This window comes from Pyrgilauda ruficollis, unplaced genomic scaffold (assembly GCF_017590135.1).
Source record: "Pyrgilauda ruficollis isolate IOZ18807 unplaced genomic scaffold, ASM1759013v1 scaffold56, whole genome shotgun sequence".
NCBI classification, from domain to species: Eukaryota; Metazoa; Chordata; class Aves; order Passeriformes; family Passeridae; genus Pyrgilauda; species Pyrgilauda ruficollis.
The window spans coordinates 2,746,038-2,763,697 of record NW_024527266.1 but is presented as its reverse complement, the minus strand read 5'-3'; positions in this window follow the sequence as shown (position 1 = coordinate 2,763,697).

The window sequence follows — 17,660 nt, the reverse complement described above, 5'->3', positions numbered from 1 at the left end:
TTCTGTCGGATCTAGCACTGGCCTTGTTAGCCTCACACTAGGTAACCAGTTTGTGGTGAAAACATGAAGAGAGAAGCCCCCAACCACCCCTAGCAGAGCAGCTGTCAAAGTAGATTGGCTTCCAGCCCCTTGCCAGCTGCCCCCAGCACCGGCTGTCTGTGCAAGTTAAGAGCCCTCTCCTGAGCTGCTGAGAACTGCCACAGCTAGCCTGTATCATTCACAGCATCCAGGAGCATGGAGCTGCTGTCGGGACGTGGCGTGCCCCGCAGCTGCTGGGGCCCTGCTCAGCTGGTACAGAGGGCAGCAGTGGATGTTTGTGTGCACGTGTGCGCACGCACATGCGCTTCAGCCGCACAACTGTGCAACCGCAGCCCGCGCCAGCGCCTCGCGGGCACAAACCCAAGCTGCCACTTTGACTTTCACAGGCTCGCACTGAGCAAATGGGCACATGGGGAAGGTGGTCGTAGGCAGACACATGCAGAGAGCCCCAGCACATGGGCGGTGAGAGCTCTGAGTGTATAGGGGCACGTGAGCACAAAGCCCTGCGCACACAGTGAACAAACGTGCATGGGCACACCACAAAGTGTCCTCCCCACCCCTCCATCCAGCCACTGCCAGTAAAGCTTATTTTGTGTGCTATGACATTGTGTCTCCCCTTGCCACGTGATGGTTTTTATCATCTGCCTTCTCAGCTGTATGAAATGTGTTGATTTGGCCCTTTCGCACCAAAACCTCCTGCCACCTCTGTATGCCCATGCACATGGCTCTGTTCCCCTTCCACACTCCTCATCCCCATCCTCTTACCTTCAGCCAGGTGGGTGCCCATGGATGACAACACCTGGCTCTCTAGACCTGGATGGGGTTGTTTATTCTTTGGCAACGAAAAGCCCAATTCCTGAATTCATCTGAAAGAGCAAAATAATCCTTTTGTGCTCCACTTCTCTCCCTGCCTCACAGCCCTGCATTTCTTACTGCCCCTCATGGGCTCTGGCTGATGCTCTGGGCTTGAAGATGTTATTAACATTACAAAAAGGGCTGTCACTTCACAGCAGTGAGGTGAAAAACAAAGAGACATTGCAATTATGAGTTTGTTAGGGAAGCCAGAGGGAAGATACACCTATAGGGTGATGCAGAAGCAGCGGGCTGCCCTCATTGCCCTGCCTGCCTTCCCTTTTCCCCACCTCTCCTGCTCTCCCTATTCTTACACTCATCTCTCTACCCTCTTCTCTCTCTTCCCTGTCTGTTCACTGCCTGCTGCTGTCCTGCTGTGGCACTACCTGCCACGGGCAGCGTCGCTGCACGTTAATTGGGCCCCGCGCAGTTCTGCGGATGAATGCCGCTGTCAGCAGGAGAACAGCTCAGCCTCCCAATCCCTGCACAGCCAGGCTCCTGCTTCCTCCCCATCCCCTGCTAAACAGACCTGTCACAAGACCATTTATCCATAGTGGCCCTCTGTGATAACAATTTTTTTTAAGGGTGCACTGAGGAAGTAGAGGCAACAAAAATGAAGATGACCCTGTGGTGGTAGAAACTACTGCATTGGGTGAGGTCTGTGGGGGAGATTTCTGGGAGAAAGAGCATCACAGTAAGGGTAAGTGAAACACATGGAAGACCCAAGGGTTTGTCTGCTGATGAAGCCAAACCTGGTCTGACTTTGTCAGGAAATGCAGCTTTCATCCCCCAGACACACTCTCACAGCCTGCCGGTGTCTTGCACAGTGATGGAGGAGGGAGGGAGCAGGGCTGGAAGTTTTGGGGGGGAACTCCCAGGGTAAGCAGGAGGCAGGAGAAATTGTGGTTGTCACTGGATGAGAGGGTTGGGCATGGAACCAGATGTGAAAGGCTCAGGAGCCTTCCTGGTGTGTTGATCACCCACTGATTTTGCAAGGGAACTCCTACTTCTCCCTGGTCTTTCAGCCTGGCAATTGGTGAGGATACTCAGCAAAAGGATGACATTGGGATTTCTTTCTGGAGACCACAGACACAATAATTCTGGGAAAAGCCCTGGATGGCTCCGGCAGCCATCACAACAGCCTGCTTGACATTGTGCTTGCTCTTGCTCGCAGTGGAGGCAGCCTGGGAGGAAGGATTTCAGCTCTCCCTGTGCTGTCAGCTCCCCTCTCCTGCCCTGTTTTGACCCAGATACGTTGCAGTGTAATGAATCCGTGACTCCCCTCGGGATTTCACAGTTGTTGCAGTGCTGCGTAGCACAACTGCTCACAATTTCATGGTGGTGCCAAGGCTGACGCTCATGCCCTCCTCCCCTGGAAGGGCCCTTGGGGACAAAGGAAAAGCTCTTTAGGCTAAATTTGAGCTTCAACACGCCAGAACACGTCTCAGCTCTGCTCTGCAGCATGCACCTGTCCTGTGCTGAGCCCATGTGCAGTGAGACCCCATCATCCGTGCCTGCCTGGTGTGGCAGGGCAGGGCGCAGGTGGGAGGCAGCCACGGCATGCTGCACTCCCTGCCTCCATCCCTGTGGGATGGGACCACCAAGGAATGGTGCAGCCTGGCTCTGCAGCTCACTCTAGATGCAGAAGGGGAGCAGAACTGCTTTGGGTAGCATAAATGAGTCTCAGAGAGGACACAGCCTCGAGCCTTCAGAAGAGCCTGGGGATGCACAAAAAACCACAGCAGGCTTGCAGACCCTGTCTCAGCCCTTATACTGAAACTTTCTGTCCCATGAGCTGGACAGAGCACGGATGACTGTGTTTAGTTTAAGCTGGGCTCTAACTGGGATTCCCTAAGTATAACATGGCTGGTTAAGTCAGAGGTAAGCACGACCTAGCATAATCATGTGGGAGCACAACTTTTCTGTAGGGTTAAAGGTTATCACTTGTGTACTTTGCACTCCTTAGTTCCCATTTACCTCCCATAAAGGAACAGTTTCTCTTTTCAACCTCTGCATCCCTCCTTTGTCCAGACCCCCACCTCATTTAACTCTGCCTGCCTGGTCCATGTTTTTGAGCCCTCCCCTGCCTGCTGCCCTGGTCAGTCCTTCACCACTGGCTGAGGACAGCAGCCTCACAGCACAGGAGTGCTTCCCCCTTACGAGTTATTGACACAACTCCTTGCCTTCCCGTACCTGTGGACTCCACACCTCTCACTGCTTCTCCTCATGCTGACTGTGTTTGGCAATTACCTCTTTATCTAGCCTTTCTTTTCAAAAATTCTTTTTAATCTCACAGAAGCTTTTTATGTTTTCTTTTCTTCATGGGGAAGGGAGTAGGGAAAGAGGTGTGCAGGGAGGGCACTACCCCAACAACTGCTAGAAATACAAAGGCAGCTTGTGCACAGCCTGGCTCTTAATTTGCCCTACTTTGGGGCTTTGGGGCCTGTGCTCAGTGATGAAACAGAGATGTGCAGTTCCCTTGCAGTGGAGAACATTGCAAAAGCAGAGATTCCTGTTTAAGTGGTGGGAGACAGGGTTTGAGAGAATTTGTCCAGAAGCCATAGCATGACCCTAGACAAACTCAGCTCTCTTGTTCTCCTACTTCACTGGAACCAGCTGTTTGCCTTCCTGGGACTCTTCACTGCCCACCCCATGCATCTGGTGAATTCTCCCAGGAGGCATCGTCATTAAGTGTCAATGTGAGAATGAACAGAGAGCTGCTAATTGGCTTGCTTGTAAAAATAGCTTGGTTTCAGCTGGCAGAGGAGGTTGGACCCTGTGTCTTGAGTGCCCAGTGCTTTGAATTTTTGTAAAGCTATGGGGGGAGTGGGTCTGTGAGACCAAGTTCCAGATACATCCCTGGACGCAGTCAGATTTGCCTCCTGCAAATCAGCTCAGCTTGACCAGAAGCTTCTAGTGAGGGACAGAACTGCTCAGGTGCTGATCTACAGCAGGGATGGAAACTCCAACACCCACAGATGGTGGAAGGCTGCAGCAGGGCAGGGTTTAAGACTGCCCTGCCCATTGCCATAGGTCCTGGATAAGGTCAGCTCTGATAACTAACCTGTGTGAGATAAAACTCCCACTTGGCTGTGATGCAGCACATAGCAAGATTATGACACCTTCCTTCCTGCTTGTGAGTGAGAGACAGGTTCCCCTCACTCATACAAGTGCCCTTTATCTGCTCTCCCAAGTCCCAGACAGGAATTCCATGTAGGGGAGAAGCTGCAACATACCCCAAACCTTCTTTTCAGCAGCATGTGCTACCTGATGGACACTGTGGCAAAACCACTCTGTGGCTTTCTCAAACCTGTAGTAAATGTTTTTCAGGGAAGTGACTCCAGCATGTGGCAAAAGGCAAAGCGCTCTTTTGAGTCAGTTACACACCTGAAATGGAGAAATGAGCATTGAAATACATGAAGTGTGCCTTCCAGCTGAGGACAAGAACGAGACAAACTGTGGGGGTATTGTCTCCCAAGGCAGATGAAGTTAATCTGTATGTTGATGGGGTATGGAGGGGGGGCATTTGCAAGTGGCAAAGGGGGAGGGGGCTGCCTCAGGAAGAGCGAGTTAAAATCTGTGGGGGAAAAAAAAAGGGTGCAAAAAGCAGGTGGGAGTTCACACCTCAAGGGATCAAGGCTGGGGTGTTTATATCAGCCCATCTTGCCTGGATTTTATTCTGGTGATGAACGTGTTCTGAAAACAAACAGAACATTGAGGAAGAAACTTGTGGAGTGAATGACTGTTTTTTTGGTTGCTAAGCCATCTGTTCCGCTCCAGCAGCTCACGGAGGGCTCTGCCGCGCTCCCGAGCTGCATGCCTGTGTTTTTGCGGGGGTGGCTGGTGCTGGCTGGCGTGGCAGGAGGGAGTACCGGGGCGGAGGGGAGGATGTGTGTATGCTGGGGAACTCAAAGGCTTCGAGCAAATTTGCTTGGGAGGGGAGGAGGGAAGTTGGCAGTGACAGTGTGTGCAAACATATGTGGCAGAGGCCAAGCCTGGGAGCGTCTGTGTGTGGCTGTGCCTTCTGTGTGCTGCGAGGCGTGTGCGCCTGTGGCCGGGGCTCCGGAACCGCAGGAGTGGCGTGGGGACAAGGAACCACAGCTGTCAGCTGCAAACCTGCCCGCAGATGGGGGCAAAGGTGTGTCTGTGTGCATGTCCGGGGGGCTGTGAAGTGACAATCGCAGAGAATACGTGCAGGAGGGCAACAGCAACACCTAAGCCAGGAGGCCAAGGGAGGTGAGGTGGAGCCACTGGGAGAGGATGTGTGGCACACACTGTGAATGGTGTGGCCGAAGTGCAGAAGGAGATGAAGCCCATGCATGTGGAGTTTATGGCCAGCCCATCACTGTGCAGCAACCCAGCTCTCCTGTCCTTATGCCTGTCCATCCCACAGCAGTCTCCTCCCCTTCTGCCTTGCAGCCTCATTTGTTTTGCAGTGATGAAGGATGATGAGTGCATATTGATTATCTTGAACCAAGCTGTGGAGATCTTCCATCACCACACTCTTTCCCACCCCTGCCCTGATTCTCATCCTTCCCCTCTCCTTGCCAGACAAGGCAGGGTTGCCATAGCAGCTGACAACTTGCACTCTCCTACTTCTCAGGAGGACAGGCAGCAGCAGTAAAAAAGATGAGTTGTAGGAAGAAACCCATGGCCTGTTTGTGTTCCTTTCTCCTGGGAAAGGCAGCTGTGATGCCTTTGGTAACCTGCTGAGCCTGGTGGTTTCCTCAGAGCATCCACTCGCCGTGCTGGGGGAGAGCTGCCACAGTACTGGGTGTGCTCACCCACAACCAGTCCTGTCCAGCTGCTGGGCTGGATTTCGTGGTGCCCCTCCTGACAGCTAAACTGTGCTACCACAGCACTGAATACAGAATGGGTCTGCAGACTGCTGCAAGCTGGCAGTGCAGACATCCTCCACGCTGCATCGTGCCTCTCCAGGCATCTCATGTCAGTCAGACACGCTGCTGCACTGCGGGAGCACACGGGGCAGCAGGTTCCACCCCAGAAGTTGCTGCATTAAAAAGTGAGCTGAGTGTCTGTTCTAAGCAGAACCATTTAGGGAATGCACTCGATTAATAGCAGAAAGAGAGCTGTTTGTACAACAGTTGGTATCTGAAAAGATGACATTCCATTTTGAGGGTAATATTTTGTATTTACATGTTTTTAAGCATTTGCTCCTTAGGACAAAATTCTAGATCTTTGGCTTTTTCAGGGTGGCTCATTCTAACATTTTTACTGTGTGATTATGTCCTGATGCACCTTCTCACAAACATTTCAGTGGCCTTATTTGTGTGACTCGGGGCCTTTATAAAGGATATTTTCCCCTTCCAAAACCAGAGACCCCACAACCTCCCATCCCCAACAAAAAATCCACCAAGATCTTTGCTCTGCCTGTGGGGCAAACCACATCCCACAGACACAGAATTAGATTTGGAAGAAGGCAGTAGGAGAAGAAAGTAAGTGAAGTCTGCTGACAGTGACAGGAGGGGAAAATGGAAAAAGAGTTTGGAAAAAAGAAAGTCATGAGAAGCAGAGGGAGGTGAGGCATGCAATGTGATGGGTTCTTTGTTTAAATGGAAAGCGCAATAATCTCTCCATATTTACGTGGTGTTTGAGAGAACCTGTTTGGGATTTATTAGAAAATAAAAATGCCCTAATTGAAAGTGAGTAGAGACAATTTGTATTAATAATGGTAGAAATCATCAAATAATGGAATTGTTCAAAATCTATTAGTTTGTTCCATGCAGTGAGAGGAACGGGTTGATTATCTCGCAATAGAAAATATTAAAAGGAAAGCCCAGTCTGCTGGTCCTCTATGCAGATTAAATACATAATTTATTGAAGCAATTTATTTTCTGTTGGGAAAAAGGGGAAAAAATGGAAAAATATGATAAGAGCTGCAATCAAGTCTTGGATTCTTAATTTGAAGACCTACCTCTTATCTGCCTTTTTTTCAGTCATTAGGAAAAAAATTACTCATTCCTTCATTGGGTTTAAAGCTGCAGGAGCAGAGAGGGTGGCTGGGGGAAAAAAATAAGATCTCATGAGGGGGCCTGTTATTCACCTCTTGAGTTTTATATTATTGACAGCAGTTGCTTCAAATCCAAGGCAAATCAACCTTGGGCTGTAGCAGCAGGTAGAGCTTAGAGGTCAGCTCCAAGGTGTTGCCTGTCTAATCCTTCCCGAGGACTAAAGGAACATGTTGCTAAACTAGAGATTAATTCAGAGCTGCTTAATTCATTTACTCTGTCTGTCTGTCTCTGGGCTACTCTGGCCCTTAAAAACCAGGTGAAGGAATGACAAATTACTTTCGTTTTCACAGTTACAGTCCCTTCCAATCAAAGGGAATTCAAGTGGCTAAAGAGGAATTAGGCACTCACAGAATCACAGAACATGCTGATCCTGAACATCAAGTCCAGCTCCTGGCCCTGCACAGGACACCCCAAGAGTCACACCATGTGCCTGAGAGCATTGTCCATGTGCTTCTTGAGCTCTGTCAGGCTTGGTGCTGTGACCACTTTCCTGGGGAGCTGTTCCAGTGCCCCATCAACCTCTGGGTGAAGAACTTTGGGAGAGGAAAATTCTTGGTCTGTCCCAGGGACTTGAGTGTACCCATAGGCAGAAGAAGCAGTTCCAGAATTTTTGCAATCCCAGGGATTTTTCTGTTTGGTGCCTGAACACCATGTTGATAGGAGACACTACAAATACTATCTCAGGCTCCTAAGATAAATAGCTGGTTTCTGCCTTTAAAAACAGTAGACAGGGTAGAATGAAGACATTGAATTGCAATTTCAGATATTTTAAGGAAGCTATCTGAGGATTCAAGATGAACTTAGTACAGCAAAGACCATTGCTAAAAGCCTTGTCTATAAAAATCCATTACATCCTGTAGAGAGGATAAAAGCCATTAGTGAAGGTATAAAGATAAAAACTAGAGGTGTGGTTGGAGTGGGTCTAAAGCAGGGGAGACAAAACTAAATGTACACTGCTAAGAGAGTTGTGCTGGGTGGAAGTTTTTGGTGTGGGTCAGAGGTGGGATCTTAGTCCCAGCCTGAGCCACAAGGTAAGGCTAGGGTCCATGACAGGAGGCAGCCTGGATCTGCCGCGGTATTGGGGCTGGGATGGAGCTGCCAAAGCACTCTCTGTTCTGCCAAGAAATTTCTGTATGAGATACTGATTTTCCACACCTGTGCTTTGCTGTGGAATTATTTCTAAATAATACCATCTTTGAAAGACTTTGTCTAGCTGCTTGTTTAGTGTGTGCAACTTCCAATCAGTTCTTCTGTGACTATTATCCTTTCAGACATCTGTGCATGCTTGGTACCTTAACACACATTCATTTCTTCTCTTCATTTTTACCTCTTTCTTTTACCTCTGATCTGCATAGGGACAAGGTGACAATGTCCTCTACCTGTAGGGAGGAAATTTTTATTTCCTCTATTTCTCACTGTGAGAACTCCCTAGTATATCCTAATAAAGTAGGTCTCAGACAAAAATATCTCCCCATATTCAAGAAAACAACTTTCAACTTCCTAGCATGGTTACAAACTCTTTAACCATCTGCCCAGCACCTTTCTGAACAGGGGTCACTCAACCATATTTGTACATTCTAGTACTTGCCTAGGTACACTGGTGGACAGCTGCTTTATTCAAACTCAGCCAAATACAACAGTTGAGACCAAGAAATTAAAAGGCTAAGCCTTGTCTTTCTGAAAAAGATTTTCCCATCATTAATTTATTTAAACTGAGATGATAGAAATTGTAAAAATAACTCACTCATACTTTTAAGAGCAAACCAGATTACCGGGGGTCTAGATTGAGCAGTTCTGTCAGCTGCAATTTTTTTTTTCCTTCGGATTCAGTAGTCACACAGCTTCATATAAATATGCACAGATACATTGGGCATGTATAAGTCTCTTCATCACAAACACAGACTTGAATATAATGGTGTAACTGCTGCCCACCTACCCCCAGTGACACCTGAAGTAACCACCACAGCCAGGGCATGGCATTCAGTGGTGTTAAATAGGGTCAGGGCCCTAAGTGCACGAATGAGCCTTAACTGCTCTGGTCAGTCTTACCTGTGGCTTCCACTCACACATCCTCTGCCCAGGCCCCAGAGGTCTAGTTCAGCTCATGCCAAGGCACTACTTCTGCTGCACTGTAGCTGTGTGGCTCCTGAATGGACCTGAGGTCTGCTTCATCCTCTTGGTTTATCGGAGTTTGTTCACAGTTCTTGTCGCTATCACCACCCCTGCTTGAGTAGTGTGAGGTGACTGCCCTACCCATTCTTATGTTACTCTTGGCTCCTGATCCATCTTTTTCCATGGACTGTTGTTCAGCCTGGAGAAGAGAAGGCTGCAGGGATGCCTTATTGCAGCCTTTCAGCACCAAAGCAGAGACTACAAGAGAGCTGCAGAGGGACTTTTTACAAGGGCGTGTAGTGATAGGACAAGGGGGAATGGTAGTAAACTGAAAGAGGGCAACTGAAAGATCTTAATCAGATATTAGAAATAATTCCTCTACTGTGAGCATGGAGAGGCACTGGAACAGATTGCCCAGAGAAAGCTGTGGATGCCTCATCCCCAGCAGTGTTCAAGACCAGGCTGGAAAGGACTCTGAGCAATCCACTCAGGTCTAGTGGAAAGTGTCCCTGCCCATGGCAGAGGGGTTGGAATTAGGTGATGTGTAAGCTCCCTTCTAACCCAATCCATTCTATATTTTTATAGTTCTGTGATCCTGTTTTTGGATGCTCAGTAGCCCAAGCTAGTGGAGGCATGACAGGGGTGGCTTTGACAACTCATTTGCACAGTGCCTCAAAACCAAATCTTGGCAGAGGATTCTGCTGACTCCTGCAACGCAGCCAAGAGGGAATGCCAGCATTTGTATTTAAACTTCCTTCTTCCTTTGCTCCATTTAGCGCTTCCTATCTGTTTCTTGGAGGCTGAAGAAAGGAAGTTTTGCCTTCTGTCCTTTTCTAGGAATGTGTCAGGATATTGGTCCGTGTGCATTGCACGGAGATATGCTTTCCTCAAGATACAAAAATCCTTGAAAATGAGCAGAGTAAAAGATGGAACTGACAGATTTGTTGAACAAGGGGGTTGGACCTGAAATGACTGATGTTGTCAGTACTGGGAAGAGCAGTCAGACTGGGCTGGGGAGACAAAAGGAGGGATAGTAGGGCTGAGGCTAGGGATCAGGGATGGAACAGTCCATGTATCTTAACTAATGCTGTCTGGCAGAGTAGCAGTGCTAATGGATATTAAAAGTGTCAGCTTCAAGATTTAGCAAAATGTTACCTCTCCTGATGCATCTCATCCTGGCACACAGAGCCCAGAGCAGAGGAAAAATTAGGGCCAGCAGGCTGTATGCACTGAGTACAGGGTTGCCCTTTCCACTTGTGAGGGACCTTACTCCTGTGACTCCACACCTCATGATGACAATCCTGTGCAGTGCTGTTTGCTAACAGCCTGCCTGTTTCTAGGAGGGGAACCACTGCCCAACACCCACACAGATCTGCTCCCCTCCTCTGTGCCCAGCGGTGCCTTTCCCTTGAGAAGAACAAAGGGAGACATCTCCGTCCCTCAAAGGGAAGGAGGAAGCTTGTGCATGGAGCCATCTCCCCTGGCAGCAGTGGCTGGATGCTGGCTGGAACCCTGCTGGGTATTTCCAGCCTTTTCTGGTGGCAGCACCATCCTCAGTCAGGTACGACTTGCCTCTCTGCTCTGTGACAGAACTCAGGCCAAAAAGACTCTGTCATCCCCAGCCCTTGGAGACCCTCTGTGGAGAGGTGGTGTGAGAAAGGGATTCACCTGCCTTTCCTCACTGAGCAGATGGGAAACCACTGCACATGGGGTACCAAAAGGAAAAAGGGAAAGAAAAGAGCACTCGGGAAAAGGCAGAGCAATGTAGCCTTTGCTGTTTCCATGTACTCCCCTTAACCTGCTCTGCTGTTCCCTTGTATCTGTGGTGGGTCTTTTTTGGCACAGAAATGGTGGCAACTGGTGTCCGATTTGGGTGCTGGGAGGGAAAGGCTAATGAAGGGGTAAGTATGAGGCCCTGAACCTTTCCTGCTCATAGGAACTTTAGGCTTCATTCCCATTTATCCATACTCCTGCCTCACCCTCCAGAGTTCTGAAGAAACGGAGTTCTGTTCTTCTACTGCTTAACAGACTCAGCCTGACCTCAGAGTTGGACTCCATGTCCCTCTCAGGTTTTCCTTGGCTGCATTCTGCTTTGATCCATCTTTTCCTCAGGTGGCTGACTGCCACGCTGCCAGCACTGGAGATGGAAGACCTTGTTACCCAGGCAGCGGGGAGCACTGCCCCTGGGGCACACAAGTTGTCAGTGACCCAAGTAATGCAAGTTTTTCACAAGCTTGCTCACAGCTGAAGAGCAAGCCCTCAGGTCCCTTCCTGGCTTCCTCTGGCCTAGAAAAGAACAACTTGCATAGGAATGTCTCACAACTTCCTTGTGCTAATAATACCCACTCTGTCAGAAGTAGTCACCCTAAAACCGCCAAATGACTAAATTATTGCCACTGACAAATCTTCCTTTAACTCACACGTCTTTCACTTCCAGTCAGGCTCCTCTGCACCTGAGCTGCACCCCAAAGTCAGCTCTGTGTGACAGAGACCACAGCAATGCCTGAGGTCTTCTGAGCAAAACACAGAGAGCTTTTGGGCAGAAACAGATATACTATTTGGGTTTCTCCTCTATCATGCAAACCCTGACACTAGCTTTTTTTCTTCTGATGCACAGGATTCTCAGGCATTTGCCCTGTGTGTTCCCCTGTTGCCAAGTCTGGATCTCACCAGGAGACTTGGGTGGCTGTGAGTTAGTCAGGACACAGGTCTGGGAGGGAGCCCCAGGCTTTGCCTGCCCTCACCCCTTCAGGGCAGCTGCAGAGCTGGGCAGATAGCACAATCTACCTGGGACTGTAGCACACAGACTTGGAGTCCCAGGCAAGATGAATGGAGGGCTCACTCTTGCATCCACCTGTATTTCTCATCTTTTCTTCCCTCTAGGTATTAGAGCCTGAACAGGGGAAGGAGGTAAGGGATTAAGGTCTCTGCAACAGTAGAGAAACAGCTTTGCTAAGTGTTTGTCCTTCTGAAGGCATTTGACCTCCTCACCTCCTCCAGGGCAGAGGATTTAACAAGATGCACTCTCTTAGATGCTTTGCAGAGGACAGGCAGATCCAACAGAGCAAATCCCAGATTCCAGATTACAAAGTGGATTTTTATAAAGGGAATATACCTTGTGGGAAGTGGTGCATATATCCTCTCTAAATGCCCACCACCCTCCTCGTGCTCTCCTGGCTGCAAATCCTTGTACAATCCCAGTGCCTGCCCTTCCACAGCCCCATCTCCTGGCTACCCATCCTCCTAGATCCCTGCCCACATCCTGCTTCTTCTGAAGGCATCCCTCCCCCAAACCATTCCCAGCTCTTTCCCTGGAGCATCCCTCTTCCCAGTTTTCCTCCATGCCCTTCATTCTTGTCCCATCTGACACGTGACCTCTCTCTTCCCAGGTGTCCTTTCCATATTCAGCTGACCCACCTTCCCAGAAACTCTCTTTCTCCTCTTCCCAGGAAGCAATCCTGCCCTCTCTCTTTCACTGGTGATATATTCCCACCTATAAATGATGCTTGTCACACTCCTAAAAGGAGCAGATGAAGAAGCCAACACACCTATGAGACTTGGGTGGTGTCAAGAGACAAAGTCCCCCCTTCCTCCTGTGCAGACAGGCATTCTTCCAAACCCTCACGGCTGGGACACGCACTGCAGGTGCAGGGAGAGGGGCTGGAGCAACAAGAAGGTATGGAGAACATTCCTGATGAGGTGAGGTGCTGAGCTGGTTTGGGTATTCTGGTCACAGCAGCATGCAAAATCACATTATGGCTTTACTATGGCCAGTTTAATACACTGAGCCTTCATCCTCCAGCTGCCCCTGCCAGGCATCTCTGAAATTCACAGCAACAAGTTTGCAATCTCTTAGCAATTCCTGTCTCATGGGAGCAGCCTGTCTGCCCTGAGGAGGGGAAATATACAACAGCTCCTAAGCCTGCCTAGAGGACAGAGGCTTTCCTTTTCTCCTTTTTCCCTCATAGCAATGGCCCCCTGGATTTGCAGAGGGTTCCCAGTGCCCCATGGATTCACCTGCAGCTCTGGCTGCTCAGGCCAACAAGCCTGGCTCTGAAGGGGATGAGATAAATGTCACCATGGGGCAAGGTAAACACTGACCTTTCCTTGAAAAAACCCACAAACCAGACCAAAACAAAAAGGTATTTCTGTGTGTGATTGCAAAGGACTAAGCAGAGCTGCATGTGGTGCGGAGATATTTGGTGCAGGGGAACACAGGAGGGCAAACACTTGGGGAGATGTGAGCCTGAGGGCACACCTAACAGCAGGAGCAGAGCTGTCTGATGAAAGGAGTGCATGGAAATTATACAGATTCTCACCATTTTGTCCTAAGCATCCTAAGAATTAATAATTTCCTTAAAGCCCCGGCACCTGGAGTCAAGGTAATGAAAAGAAAATTTCAATTCTCAGACCAAATATGAAAAGGGAAGCCAGATTCTTTCTCCTCTGCAGACAAACAAATACTCCCAAAATATAACTAGGCAACATTGAAATAAAATCTTGGGATTTTTTTTAACAGTTCAGTCTTATGTTTGTGGAAATTGACGATACTTTGATCTAACTTAGGAAAGATGATGGTGAAATGGTAAATGGATATAACAAAGTACTGGGCGGGAAAAAGAATGTGTGCATATGTGCATATGTTCATAGAATGTTTTGGTTTGAAAGAGACCTTTAAAGATCATCTAATCCATCCCCTGCTACTGTGGGCAGAGACATCTTCCATTAGACCCCGTTGCTGAAAGCCCCTTCCAGCCTGGCCTTGAGCAATCCTGGTGATGGGGCACCCCCAGCTTCTCCGGGCAATCTGTTCCAGTCTCTCACCACCCTCATCACAAGAAGTTTCTTCCTTTACATCCAGTCTAAATCTGCCCTCTTTCAGTTTAAATCTGCCACCTGTAAAGAACCCTGTGGATGGCATTGCTTCCCACAGGTGTGTCAAATGCACCACCCAGCTCAGTGTCATCCACACTTGCTGGGACTATACTTAATGCCACTCTCTGTGACATTAACGAAGATATTAAATGATGTGGGTCCCAGGACAGGGAAACCACTCAATACTGGCTGTCCATGGCTGGCTGACTACTGCTGGTCACAGCCCCCAAGGCATTGCCTACCTGAATTTCCTGAATTCTAACTGCATCAGAGTAGAGGCATCACTGTAGGGACACCAAGCTGTGAGATGTGAAGCTGTGCATGTCTGGGCTTTAGGTTCAGCTGGCATTCCCAGGAACCTGGAAGATTTGTTCTTCTTCCCCACAGCACGTGGCTCTGAGCTGCCTGCTCCCCTCTGTCCCTTTCTGCTGCCTCCCTTGAAGTCCCTCTAGCTTTTCACTGTGCAAAGCACACTTTCTTCTGCTGAATGACCTCTGGAGAGGGGACCAAGCAGGTCATTAGCTCCTGGATATTGAAATCACAGTTCCAGGTGCAACTGGTGAGGAAAGTGGAAGGATGCATCAAGGAAAACAGAGTTCTACATGACAAAGCCCCTGTGCTCTATGATAATGACTTCAGACTTGCCAACCCTCCCTTTTTTCCCCCTCCCTTCTCTTTCCTGCCCTGTTACCATGCAGTTTATTCTGGGTCTATTATTGGCTCACACTTCTGGGGTTTTTTTTCTCCCATACTACCTGTATTCATTCAAGGCCAAGCACAATACCATGAGAAGAAGGGGATATCTGTGATGAAAATTCTGAGGCTCTTCTCCCACCCAGGCACAAAAAATTCACAGGATCCTTTCCATGCAGAAAGCGAAAATACGCAGAACTGTCCCTCACCTTCCACTGAGGGCCAGAATTTGGGGTGTTTTTCTCTGTCAGAAGGCAGCAGGCAACAGGCAAATCACTGTTATCTGCGTGTCTTCCTTTTCAGGGAGGGCTGTGTGTCTTTTCCATTTAGGTAATAACAGGCTTTTGGCAGCACCTCCAGCGCAAAGCCAAGCTGCAGGAGAGCAGCAGGAGCAGAAGAGTTTGGCTGAGGTTTAACAGCTCACATTCCACTGATAATGGGGGGTTTTCCCAGAGCTCTGCCAAGGCAGGCTGGGTCTGTCCAGGGAGCAGGAAGGCAGGAGAGACAACATCAGGAGAAAAGGGGATTTGTTAAGGCAAGTTTATGGAGAGGGATGAGCAAAGCCCAGAAGGCGGAAGGTACCACGGGAAAGAGAAACCAGATGCAGAAGTGAGGTGAAAGGATTAAAGCAGAGAGAAGATAGAGGAAGAGAATGGAGGATTCTGCAAAGCAGCGTAAATTTGGACAAAGTTGAGAACGGTCAAAATTTCTGATGACAGAAAGACCCCAAAGTAGTATTTTTTTAGGAAACAAAATACTAGCTTTCTGCGCGCTTTATGCCATTTTGGAGGAAGGGTCAATTACAAGCTCCGAGAAATTCCTGACTGTTATGCGAGTTTTCACACAATTGCAAGGGTTTATATTTCTCTCCCTTTTATTTTCTCTCCCATGTTGCAATAGAAGATAAATGAGAGAGCACACACACAAAAAAACTCCAACAAACAAAAAAGCAAATAACCAAATCCAACAAAACCAAAAGCAAATACCCAGGCTCAAACTCAGACATGTGCTGTTTGTTAATATATTCAGACTATTTCAAGGTGTCTCTCCCCAACAAGTCAATTTTAAAATCTCAGTTTTTCCATCTCTCCAAAAAGGGTTGAATACAGTTTTCCATGTTCACATTGCACACGTGACTCCCATGTGCTGCTGGATGGTGATACCATTGTGAACTTCTGCCCCACTGGGAGGTCTGTGACCCCCAAAGGAGGCTCTGACTTACCTGTGAATGTGATCCCAATCAGATGGGGCTTCACTGTCACTCAGAAGCTTGCTGACTAGCAATAAATATTCATAGAACTGATTAGATGTTAATTGCACAAATCACCACCTCTTCAGCCAACTCCAGGAGCCTTGCTGCCACCCACCACAGTTAAAGAGGCAGCAGAAAATGTCTCTTCTGTAGGTCCCTTAAGGTCAGCCTGGTAGCTCAGATGGAGGTTAAATGAGTCACCTTGCCACATCCCTTAGCACAGCCACAGCAGTGCTTCCCCAGTTCTGCTCCAGGTGAAGGGCTGTGCTCCTGCTAGTGTAGCCCCCAGGGGCCAGGAGCCCAGAGACATCTCTGCAGTGTGTCCTGCCCCCCCTCTCCCCACACACTGCTTGCTGTCCAGCCCCACAGGGATTGCCCTTCCCTGCTCCTCTGTTATCTCTGTTCTTCCCATCCAGACAGGTTTGCCAGGTCCCTTCAGCAAGGTACAGGAGCAGAGCACGCTGTGCTGGCAGGACATATGGTGCTCTCCCTGCACAGCCTGTGCCTTTGAGGGCCCATATGTGATGGCCACCTTGCACCATCCCCACTGTCTCCCTGAAGTGTTGGGCTGGCACCTCTAGTGACACGGCTCCATCCCCACAGGAAGAGCACAGCTGTCAGACACGAGGTGTCCCTCTGTGGTGTGGCACAGCAGCTGTGGCAGAGGTTGCAGGCTGCTCAGAGGGTGTTTGTACCCTGCATCCTCCTGACATTTGTGCTGCCCCTGCTCTGGAGCTGAGGCAGGAGCCCTGTTCTTGTCAGTGCCAGCCCTTTCTCACTGACGACCCACAGAGACCCAGAGTCCCCCACCCTCCCTGACTCATTCCTTGCATCCCTCTGCCCCGCCACACACAGCCTCCTTGAACCTGGCCACTAGCACCAGCCTTCAGCAGCAAACTGCTGTCTGTACATGGGCTCACACACAGGGGAATGTGATAGCGTGGGACAGGCAACATTCATCTTCATTGCAGAGAGGCAGCAGGATTGGAAATGGCATGGCAAGATGAGACTGCTGCGTGCCCCTGTCGCAGGCACTTAGAGCAGAGACACTGCAGATGTGACAGCAGTGACACTCCACGAAATCCTGGCCAGGTCTCAACCCCTGTCTGCCTGGGTTTCCTCCAGCCCCCCAAATGGGTCCTCTGCCAGGGAGGCAGAACTGATCCAGAGCAAGGTGCAGCAGAGAGGCCATGGTGCCTTTAAGAGCCATCCTGCTCTCTACCTTTGTGCTCTGGCCTTTCTGTGTGAAAAGTGTACTCAAAACAAAAAAAAATTAAGAAGAAAGAAATACCTCAGTACCCCTGGCTCTCCCACCCTCAGGCATCAAATTGCTTTCTAACCACCAAATATAAGTGGTGGGAGGCAGAAGGAACTGCTCCTGTTGGGCTGACAAATCTGACTGCACCACTCCAACCAGCCCAAATACAGTGAGGCTGTGCTTCTTCCCATACAAAAGAGTGGCTCCCATCCCTCTGAGGCCATTGCAATAGCCTTTCCAATGCCATGGATTTATGGTACGAGCTGACAGAACTGTTGTTCCCCCTTGGTGTCAATCCCTGCACTGCTGTGGAGGGGTGAGGTACAAGTGCTCACACAGAAGGAGTTAAAAGGCGGGCAGTCCTGGTGCATATAACCCTGTTTAGCTGACAGAAAACTGCTCCTTGCTTTTCCCATTGTGCTGAAGGCTGTGTGACGCACAGCTGAGCAGTTTCAGGCCTGACAGGAATAGTGTCCCTAATGGGTGCTCTCACCTTGCCACTGAACACCATCCTGGCCAACTTGGATGCAGTCTTGCCTCCATTTGC